The sequence below is a fragment of the Caretta caretta genome, chromosome 1 (assembly GCF_965140235.1).
Source record: "Caretta caretta isolate rCarCar2 chromosome 1, rCarCar1.hap1, whole genome shotgun sequence".
Classification (NCBI taxonomy): Eukaryota; Metazoa; Chordata; order Testudines; family Cheloniidae; genus Caretta; species Caretta caretta.
Genome location: NC_134206.1, coordinates 66,761,916 through 66,771,931, shown reverse-complemented (window position 1 = coordinate 66,771,931; position 10,016 = coordinate 66,761,916). Strand labels below are relative to the sequence as shown.

The following is a 10,016-nucleotide window of genomic DNA, read 5'->3' as shown; positions in this document are numbered from 1 at the left end:
GCAACTGAAGAAAGGAAGTTGGAATGGAATTTGGAGCTCAGACTAACTAGAGTGCTACCAGTGACTGCAATGGTGAGCAAACAGGATACAACCCAAAGGTGGGAGAAGGGGGTTGAAAATTATGCAAAAATTATATGGTTCCTGCTATCATGAAAACATCCAGCAAAAGGCATTGTTTCTGTTGTCACCTCAGTCAGTCACTCAGCAGCCTGAAAGTTTAAACCCCACAGAATATTCCAAGTCTGTTGTTTGGCAACACTGGTTGCCAGGGCAACACAAGCCAGTGCCACTTCCTCTACTTGCTGATGGATGCTCTCACTTGAATGCAGAAATCAGGGTCCTGAATTGACCAGATGGCCCCACAGAAGACATACATTATGGTATGAAATCTCTGCTTTATAATAAAACACTGATATGTTTTGAAAGTTGAAATGTGTTTTTATTTTTGCAGCGTTCCCTTATGGGTTACAGTTCATTTCATTTACAGTAATGTGACTGGGAGAGGTTGTAGAGAGTTTGACATAATGGTCAAGGGACGATTGCATATGCTACTGATGCACTTGCATTTGTCCATTTTCTTTTGACAAGTCCAGGTACCAGATCTAATCCCAAGGGATCAGGATCTCCTTTTGGCTAACCACTGGGTATCTATCTATTTACAGATGCAGAATCAGAGGGGCACACTGGAGACCAGGAACTTATTTATATAGTAGTATGGAATTTTAAAATAATTTGGTATGAAGAAATATTGTCCATTAATTGAGTCTGACACACACTGAAGTTGAGTTATATAGAAGACGTTCATAGAATCATAGAAGATTTGGGTTGGAAGAGATCTCAGGAGGTCTTCTAGTTCAACCCCCTGCTCAAAGCAGGACCAACACCAACTAAATCAACTTTCAAGGACCCCGACGAAAGACGTACAGTCTCGGCCAAATATGAATACTCCCGAGGCCATCTCATGTTGCTGAGGGCATGAACAAGGCTTTACCATCCGTGTCTATCTTTGACTGCTCTTTGCATGTTTTCTCTATTATGAAGTCCCATAATTTTTCCATTTGCAAATAGTATGCAATGGAGAGATTATTTCAGTTGGCTCTTTTTGCATGGTCTCCTAGCTGCCCAATGGCAGTCTTGCCATGGCAGATGCTCTGACTTCGTTCTTAACACATGTCCCAAATATTTCCATCATCTGTTCTGGATAACGTTAAAGATAAGGAATTGTGGAACTCTCTAGATCTTGGTATAAGGTATGCATTAATTCCATTTGATAGCTAGTGTTTTTCTATGGCATTTGCTTTTGAATTTGGATGTCTGTCTGTATATTTGTTGGATTGACAGCTTTCACATCCCTGTATTCAGATGGAAATAACATTTGAATTAAATCTTCATAGGTTGGACTTAAAGTTGTAGATTTGCAGTGACCAAATCTTGTTTAAGTTGGTTAATGCAGCTGCCACCTTGCCAATTGGTGAACCTTCTGGAATGTTATAGTCTGATAACATTATCAAATTAAATAAGCATGAACAGCACTAATGCCCCAGGACTAACTGATTCACTCTATACTAGAGCTAAGCATATTGATGAATGGCTAGTTTGCTGTATTTTAAAGAAAGGAAAGTTGGACAACACAGCTAGGGTTATATATTTTCTATGGCAGCAGTTTACAAATTGTGGTCCATGGACCACTGGTGGTGTGTATAGGTAACATAGAAATGAATGGAAAGACTCCTATTGTCTTTTTGCATGCTTTGAATCAGACCTCTGATGTGAGATGAACCTGAACAACTTTAGGACCATTGGTAAATGGGAGGAAGAGCCAGTTTGACTAGCTCTGCAAGGGCTGCTGTGCAATAAGAATAGAGGACCCAGGAGCATCATCATGGACGAAAGACCCTGGCAGGGGAGGCATGTCCAGGAAAGAATGAGAGAAAAGAGACAATGCAGTCATGCAGTAAATCCAGGGAATAAACAACCAACCAACAAGACAGCATAAACAGAAAATCAGCCAGGGTTGAAAAATAAATGAAAGAAAAATGGGTAAGAGTCAAGGCTTATAAAAGAATAACAAGGAAGGAAATAGAAGTCTGAGAACTGCTGCCCTCTGATTAAATATACTCCCTATTTGTAAATATTGATGAGATCATCTCTGTGTAAGATCCAAACCCAACTTCCCAGAAGACATATCTGGTTAGTGATATCTATATGATTTATACTCAACTAACTGGTTATAATAACCTTTAATAATTACAGCTTTGAAGACATTTTATTGTGAACCTTGTCAGCAAGTTAAGGAAGTATGGGCTGGATGAATGCACTACAAGGTGGGTAGAAAGCTGGCTAGATTGTCGGGCTCAATGGGTAGTGATCAATGGCTCCATATCTAGTTGGCAGCCGGTATCAAGTGGAGTACCCAAGGGTCGGTCCTGGGGCCGGTTTTGTTCAATATCTTCATAAATGATCTGGAGGATGGTGTGGATTGCACTCTCAGCAAATTTGCGGATGATACTAAACTGGGAGGAGTGGTAGATACGCTGGAGGGGAGGGATAGGATACAGAAAGACCTAGACAAATTGGAGGATTGGGCCAAAAGAAATCTGATGAGGTTCAATATGGATAAGTGCAGGTTCCTGCACTTAGGACGGAAGAACCCAATGCACAGCTACAGACTAGGGACCGAATGGCTAGGCAGCAGTTCTGCAGAAAAGGACCTAGGGGTGACAGTGGACGAGAAGCTGGATATGAGTCAGCAGTGTGCCCTTGTTGCCAAGAAGGCCAATGGCATTTTGGGATGTATAGGTAGGGGCATAGCGAGCAGATCGAGGGACGTGATCGTTCCCCTCTATTCGACATTGGTGAGGCCTCATCTGGAGTACTGTGTCCAGTTTTGGGCCCCACACTTCAAGAAGGATGTGGATAAATTGGAGAGAGTCCAGCGAAGGGCAACAAAAATGATTAGGGGACTGGAACACATGAGTTATGAGGAGAGGCTGAGGGAGCTGGGATTGTTTAGCCTGCAGAAGAGAAGAATGAGGGGGGATTTGATAGCTGCTTTCAACTACCTGAAAGGGGGTTCCAAAGAGGATGGCTCTAGACTGTTCTCAATGGTAGCAGATGACAGAACGAGGAGTAATGGTCTCAAGTTGCAGTGGGGGAGGTTTAGATTGGATATTAGGAAAAACTTTTTCACTAAGAGGGTGGTGAAACCCTGGAATGCGTTACCTAGGGAGGTGGTAGAATCTCCTTCCTTAGAGGTTTTTAAGGTCAGGCTTGACAAAGCCCTGGCTGGGATGATTTAACTGGGAATTGGTCCTGCTTTGAGCAGGGGGTTGGACTAGATGACCTTCTGGGGTCCCTTCCAACCCTGATATTCTATGATTCTATGAACCTAATAAGGCTTAGTGGCATATATCTGAGACTCAACACACATGGAGATCAGTTGCTTCTTCTAAAAACCTCCATCTGTAAAAGGTTCTCTTCAGTCACTATTTTACTGTACCTCAGCCTTAGATAGCTGTCAAGACAGTATCAGAGACGCAACACAATTGCAGAGTCTGATGGAACATAGCAACTGAGTATGCTCAATCTGTATGTGTCTGAAAGCTATCCAGAAGATACATTTGTCTGCTTACCCCCAACAGGGCTTTGTAGTTTCAGGTTGGGCTCAACCTGCTCTTTGCTTTTTGCTCTTTGCTATTTCTGAGTTCCACACAGTTATTTTTTTAATAACCTTTTGATATAGTGTGCATGCTCTGTCTTGTTTGCACCCACAAAATAACTGAGCATGAGAGTACAATCTCTACAGGTGCAATTAATTTGACTTATGTAACAAGACTAGCATTTGACAGTGCTATGATGCTGCTGTCTCTTCTGTGAAAACCAGGACTGTAGTGGACTCAGACTAGTATTCTGCATTCATCATCTGTGGTGTGTAGGGAATGCTCTTTTAGCTCTCTTACATCCATCTGCTCCAATAGCATCCTGGAGTTTCATGTGTAACCAGTACAAAAAGGGGTAGGCAGAGGAGCTCTCCCTTTTAATAAAATGACACAGCAAAATGGTAAATATATTGTGTCCCCAAAATCTGTGTGTAGATGTCCCACTCCATGGGAAGGAGGCTTATACAGGTACGCAGCAGAATCTTCCTTTTCCCTACAGATTCAACCAAAGGTACTCTGCGGGCCCTGGGTGCATGGGGAAAGGGTGGATAGTGGCTGGGCTGGGGAGGGGTGGACAGGCCAAAGTGAATATACCTTGTCTTTCCTTCCATCAGCTTGATGGAGCAGAGTGGAAATATAACACAGCCAGAAGCCTACAGTTCATGCAGCACCTTTTGAGGACCCTCCTTTTAATGAATGCTTAAGAAAGTTACTGGCTGTGATAACCCTGTCAGCTTGGCCTCAGTATAGTCTCATTCCAGGGACTCTGGAAGAAAACCAGGGATACAAAGCTCAAGGAAGGGGGCATCTGTGTGGATGGAACATAGGAAATACCATCAGACCCATGGTCCATCTACTCAATTATGCTGCCTTTGATGATGGCCAGTTAACAACTGCTTTAGAAGAAGATGCAAGAAGGTGATAATGGAGTAATCATCCCAAAGGGACCATCAGAAGTTGGTTTATGTCGTCTAGCCAACCAGTAAATGTTCAAAATTCATGAGTCAGGCCCCCCAAAATCACAAGATTGGTTTAAAAATCACAAGTTTAAAATAATAAGAAGAATAAGATAAATAATAAATGAAGTTTGGGCACTTTTTGTTTATCTTCTGGTTTCTGAGACTTTAAGATACATTCAGGTTATGTTTTCAAATATTTCTCTGTCATGGGGGCTAATAGAAACTTTTTTTTCTAATGAAAGCTGAGAGTCTCATGCAGTCGCTTTTTCCCAGGAGCTAAAGCTTTAAGTAAAACACCAAATATCACGAGACTCCCAGTAAAATAATGACATTACTTATAATCTGAACATGAGTATTTATATCCCCTCTAAAACTCTTGGACTCCTCTGAATTTGATCTGTTGTATCTGTGGATGGCCCTGGGCTCCTGATTGTCACTGGATCTGCTGTTTGTGTGCACGGCCCAGCATTCTGTTCAGACTCTGATTGGACCCATAGAAATTGGGAAGGAAAATCCTTTTAGGACCAAATTTGACTGAATGCTCTGTGATTAGATAAAAAAAAACATGCAAAGAAAATACTGTGACTGATTATTTAATGATTTTTTAATACAATTCAACATTTTCCCTGTTATTACTGGTAATATTTTCATTGTTTTTATTGTACCCTTATTTCTCTCAAACATTCCTTAATTTCTTTTTGATTTTGATTAAGCTTCCCAGTCTGGGTAAATTCTTTCTTTCTTTATTTTAAAGTGAGTTGGCTCATCAGGTTGATTTTACCAGCTCTAATTAAAATGTAAAAGAATGGGAAGCAAAAACCTTGTGTATTTTATTTGTTAATTAGCATAGTGTTAGGGAAATTTCTCTCATTTTATTAAGAAATACTTGAAAGCTCACGGAAATTATTTTGCAGACATTGACTAAAGCAATGCATCATAAGAATTAAATGCATTTCAAGTACAGTAAATTGGAAAATTATGCACGCATTTTCCAAGATCTAAGCATAAACGCTAGCTTTTGTTAGTTATAGGGGATGGTCTTGTTTAATTTAGGACCTCTGGGTATAGTGTGGTGGTTACAAGAATAACAGAATCCAGTAGCTCATATTCAAAAGGAGGAAATGCAACATGAACTTCATAGGCTGAAGAGACGCATTCTGAACTCAGAAACCTTAACTATTCATCGTCTCCTGTCTTTCTGGATGCCATTAATGAGACATTAATTGTTACATAGAAATATAGACCAAAGTTTTAAAGGGGTTTTAACCCAGCAACTAATTTTGCATCTGCCATTTGCTTCTGCATTCACTTGTAGCCATAATTAAAGTGGTTTATTGGGTAATTTTGCATTTAGGGGCTGGCAATGAAAAACTGACTTTTAACAGTCTAATTTACAGCTGCTCTATCTCTAAATCTCCATTACATAAAGTAAGGATAAAGACCTCAACTCATGAAAACCCTTAAGCATGTGCTTAAGATCCATTGTGGTCACAGGACTTTAAGCACCTGCTTAGAGTTAAGCATATCCTTACATGATTTCATTAATCGGGACTAAAATAACTGCATAATTGCCTTAATATCAATAGCTCTGTAGGCAAATTCCACACCAGCTATACAATTGACATACTAGCATCAAAGTCCCCAAACATAGTCTTTGACGGTCCCCAGGGTTATTACTTATGACAGAAGAAATGCCCTTAAGAGAAATCTTGAACACAAATGGTATATGATATTGGCAGATACAGACAGACTAGAGTATAAGGCTTACAATGCCAGTCTGTGAGGGAAGTCTGGGTTTGCCTACCACTTGCACTCATGTAGACCAGTCTAAAACCAGAAGAAAAAAAAACCCCAGGGAATGATTTTGAATAAATCTGCAGGTGTGCATTTGCATATGCGTGTAAACATGCCACCTTTTCATGCTTCTGACTGGATAAAAGTGCAGAAATCATGGGTTAGTATGTTCAGGAAGCTGTATAAGCAACATCTGCATACACCAACCATGGATTTTTCTCATGCACATCCAGCAGTGTCATGGATTTGCACACATATAAATGTGCACCTACAAACAGAATGCAATGAGGCCTGTGATTTACATTTGCTATATAGGATATTCCAGGGCTGTCTGAAACTGATGAAGGTGAGAACATACAGCCTAAATCCATATCTAAAACTGAAACACCCTTTGTAATCCTTTCCTTATTACTCTTTGTGCCCTGTGCTATTCAAGTTGTGCAGCTATTGATGGCCTTTATTATGATAATGTCTCTGTGTTTCAGATAATAGGTTACAAGAAGTACTATTAAAACTTTATAAAGTTAGCTGCTAAGTTTATAATACTTTCCTCTTTAAAGTAATTTTAATTTTTTGAAGTAGTAAAGAATGTGATTACTTTTTCAGCCACGGTTACTGAATTTGACATTTTTTGAATGAATACTTCTTATGAAAGTAAAACAAGTTCATCTTAGGAGTATGTTCATGCACTAAAAAGAAAATGGGGTGTGAGAGCGCTCTCTGTTCTTGAAGCTATATAGAAATGGCACCATATTTACCCAGATTAAAAGCTGTTAAGAATGTCTAATAAGGTGGTAAATGAACTTTATTAATTCAGTCGGGATTTTGTTTTAGCATTATTTACCTCAGTGGTATGACTATGTACATTTTAGTAGGGCTGGCCAGTAAACAAGGATTCTATTTCATGAAAAAAATCAATGTTTTGAAATTTGTTTTCATTTGGCATCCGAACAAAATAGAGTTTTCTCATTTTTTTTCCTCAAGAAACTGAGAGAGACCTCCCCACACCCAAAAATAGCCCACAGGTTGAAGCAGTCACCTGGGATGTGGGAGTCCCAGATTTGGAGCTAGAACTTGAACCTGGGCCTACTACATCCCTACTACATGCATGCCTTAATCACCAGACTGGACTCATTCTCTTTCTGGCCCAAGGGAACATGGAATTCTTTTTACAAAGTAGAACAGCTCCAACCAAAGAGACTGAGCCTCATTCTGTAGCCTAGTGTTTAGGGCAGCAAATCAGAGACTTGAACAGAGTTCTTCCACATCCAAAGTAAGAGCTCTAGCTACTGAGCTAATGGCTATTCTAGGGTGCCATAGAAGATCTCTTTCTCTAGATTTGGCCGGAAATTGTGTCCTAGACCTGAAAAACCTTCCTGGTGAAAACTTTGTTGAAAGTAGTACATTTCCACAGTGTTTGATTTCAATGCATCAGCATTTTCTGATTAACAGTGTGTTTCAACAAAATTCCTGACCAGATTTACACTTTTAGTAGACTTGGTCCTTTTATTATTTTTTTGAGATAGAGTTATACTGGAACAGTTTCTGAGATTTAATAGTAAGAAACCTCATGTGAACAGACAAGTAATAACTGTTTTTTGTCTGCTTGTGATTTCTAGGATGAAGTATTGTCTGAGTGAACGGGACATTAATATTCTCAACACATTCATTTTGATCTACTGTAAACAAGATAGCCTCTTAATCACAATTTAACAGTACCGAATGTACCATAAATTAGTGTGCTGTATTTAACAAACAATATTAAAACTAATCAAGAAAAGGCTTTGATGCTGGAAAATATATCTAGATTATTACTTTTAAATCCCCTGAGAAGAGCAAGTGGTAACAAGTCCATTATGAATGAAACCTTCATCAATTGCTGTTATAACAGAAAGTCACTAGCTGTTCCTAGGACACACACATCAATTTCTGTTTGTTTGTTTTCTTAAAATAGAACTGTGTGTGTATTTTCAAGTTTTGTTGGTCTTCACGGAAGATATTTTATTCATACACTAGGACCTCTATGGAACAAGCATTATTTTGCAAACATTTAAATTTCAGAAGAAATGTTAAATATAGTGGGCCAGAACTGGCATCATGTCTTTCCTCCTTTATGGAGCAGAGTGGTGGAAATCTACAAGAGTAATTGATCAATTCATTCTAAAGTAAATTCCTGTGGAAGATCTTCAGAGTCTATAGGAAAGAATTTCTTGGGACATCAGAAATTCTAAGTAGAGCAAACCAATCTAAAGCATCAGATATAGTCAGAAGACAATGATGAACAGATTTAGGATACATTTTAAGAATGCCACCAACATGACTTTCACTGCAAGTGATAATATAGTCACCACCTGGAAAGAGGAAAAGATGGCAACCTAGAAGCAGAACGTTAGAGAAAGAAGCCAAATCCATCAACACAACACTCAGACCAGCACAAGATCAAAATAAATTATGGAAATTGGTGAATATCCTTTGCATCTGAGGTGTGGGAGGATAAAATCATAGATATAGACATATGAAACATGACTTGAAATATTTTTTTAAAATATGGGGTTTTCCACTTACATTTGACATGTACTACCAATATAATATTAGTGTATTTTCTATATATACTTTAAAATATATTGAGCAATTTTTATATTACAATGTCAAATGATGAACTAATGATGTTTTTGCTAAAATCTTTTAAAATATTATTTATATATAAAATATGCTAAAAGCAGAATTCCATCAATCTGAAATCTGTCTTATCTCATTAATTGTCTCTAAGGTCTGATCCTGTAAGGTATTGAGTGCTTCCTGTGAGATGCTAAATTCCAACACACTGTATGTTTGGGGTCTGAAAGACCAATGATGATTCATTCATAGAAAAATTGTTGTTCAGATATGAACATTGTTACATGAAAATTGTTGTTCAGATATGAACCGGCAAGTGTTTGTAACTGTTTGTAACTGATATGAACTGTTTGTTCAGATATGAACCGGCAAGTGTTTGTAACTGTTTGTAACTGATAACCGCTGTTCATTGACCTGAGAATATAGTAACAGACTGCCCATTGTGAGGGCATATTCTTTCAGTGTCCAAAAAGTAACTCATCTGTCCCTCTACCACACTGTAGCTTTCCAGAGGGTAAGGATGGATACTGGAGGAAACAAATACTAAATAATGAAACTCTTCAATCTTTAAAATATCTAAGTCAAGATGAATTTTTATTTTTGAAACGGTATTTTCTATTTGTTTCTTTGGTATGACATACAATTAGTTATGAATTATTAGGGATTATTTGGTGAATCTCCTTGGATGATGTTCTCAATAAAAGTGGAACAGCCTTCAGGGGAGCTACACTGATTTATATTAGCTCTGGATCTGGCCGTGTGTATGTGTGTGTATGTAGATTCTGTCCAGACCAGGGTGAGTACTGCAGTTTCTTATACATAGAATATATTCATTTTTTATAATAGAAAATTGATTCAATAGATGCATAGGAAACATTGTATGGCCCATGGGTCAGCTCTCAGCTTACTCGTAGCTTTGCTGCAAGCCAATCTATGGAGCAGCATCTCATGGCAATACCCTAGCAGCAGACTGGAAAGAAGGTTATGA

General features: G+C 38.7%; 1 long non-coding RNA gene across 1 annotated transcript; it reads left to right on the top strand.

Annotated features, from left to right (window-relative positions):
* Positions 1 to 292: 292 nt before the first annotated feature.
* LOC142069568 (uncharacterized) lies at positions 293 to 8,968 on the top strand. Its single transcript, XR_012665477.1, has 3 exons — positions 293 to 380; positions 663 to 1,250; positions 8,032 to 8,968. It is a non-coding gene; the product is annotated as an uncharacterized LOC142069568 (long non-coding RNA).
* Positions 8,969 to 10,016: the final 1,048 nt, after the last annotated feature.